The sequence below is a fragment of the Gekko japonicus genome, unplaced genomic scaffold, assembly GCF_001447785.1.
Source record: "Gekko japonicus isolate JY-2015 unplaced genomic scaffold, Gekko_japonicus_V1.1 scaffold66, whole genome shotgun sequence".
NCBI lineage: Eukaryota > Metazoa > Chordata > Lepidosauria > Squamata > Gekkonidae > Gekko > Gekko japonicus.
Genome location: NW_015163605.1, coordinates 1,684,759 through 1,686,381, shown reverse-complemented (window position 1 = coordinate 1,686,381; position 1,623 = coordinate 1,684,759).

The window sequence follows — 1,623 nt, the reverse complement described above, 5'->3', positions numbered from 1 at the left end:
TGGGTCAGTCACAGTTCTCTCGGAGCTGTTTTCTTGAGAGCAGTTCTCGAAGAGCTCTCTCAACCCCACCTGCCTCACAGGGTGTCTGTTGCGGGGAGAGGGAAAGGAGATTGTAAACCGCCCTGAGACTCCAAGTGAAGGTCGGGGTATAAATCCAATCTCCTCTTCTTCTAGTGTTCTTCACAAAGCAGAGGTACCCAAATATTTAAGCAATACTCAAATTCCTTCTTCAAGAAAATAAAACTGCACATGAAATTATATATTCCAGTTGCCACATAAAGAAAATGTATTTACTTCCATGTGAAATGTTCGGGATCAGCATACTACTCTATGAAGTAAGAAACTCAAGTACCCAGAGCATTGGCAAAAAACATTAAGAAGGAGGCCTTAAGAAAGGACAGGGAAATGAAAAGGGGTCGTTACAAGGGCACAATGCAAATGATGGGGGATTGCAGAAGATTTACATGAAATAGGAAAACTGATGATGTGTATCCATGGCATGACATCTGATTTGACGCCTTGGCTGGCGGAAGGATGACACTGTCAAAGCCTCTTAATTCTGACTCATGAAGCCAGTAAATGTAAAATCTTGAGTGCCATTGAAATAAAAGCCTACTGTAAGAAAAGAGCAAGAGCAGAACTGGCAACAGTGACTGATGAGAGATCTCCAGCCATGGCCACCTGCCTGCTCCTATCCTTTACCCACTAACAAAGACTGCAGTCTTTTGCAAGATACCTTGTGTCTAAATGCACAGACACACAATGAGCACTAACACCAAACAGGGGGAGGCAAACATAGATGGAAGAGATCACAGTGGATGACAACCACAGACTTTACCAGTATAAACTCGCCCAAAAATTGACACTCCACGCCAGTTAGCGGGAGTTAGCGGGAGCTAGCTCACAGTTTTTTAGCCTCCGGCTCACACATTCTTGTCTTCGCTCAGGAAGGATGGTTCCAGAGCAAACTGATTTATGCAGTAGCCAAATCACTCGCTCACAACTTTAATGCCAGTAGCTCACCAAGTAGAATTTTTGCTCACAGGACTCCACAGCTTAGAGGGAACATTGCTCCACGCTTCATTTTCCATGAGCTGGACGTGTAAATGTGGTGGAAGGTCACACTACCAACAGAAGCATGAGAGCATATGGACAAGGATAGCATGAACATATGCTTACACAAACAGACAGGCATGGCACAGGCGTCCTGCAAGTATGCAAAGAGATAATGTTGTACCTGGTTCAGCTATGATAGCCAACCTCCAAGTGGAAGCTGGAGATCTACTGGGATTATAACCGGTCTCCAGGTGACAGAGATCAGAGAAAATGGCCACTTTGGAAGGTGGACTCTATGGCATTATACTTCACTAAAGCCCCTCCCCTCCCCAAACCCCACCCTCCTCATTCTCCACCACCAAATTTTCCAAGTATTTCCCAACCCGGAGCTGGCAACCCTACCACATGCCAAGATTCTAAATCAAATTTTAACTAAATTCTAGAATCCTGGTGTGTAAGGAGTAAGCACATTTGAGTTTTGCAAGGCACGTAGTATCGTCAACTGCCAGGTGAGACTAAGTAACTGAAGCACCGTGTATAATACTATATACTATGTTTATGAGATAC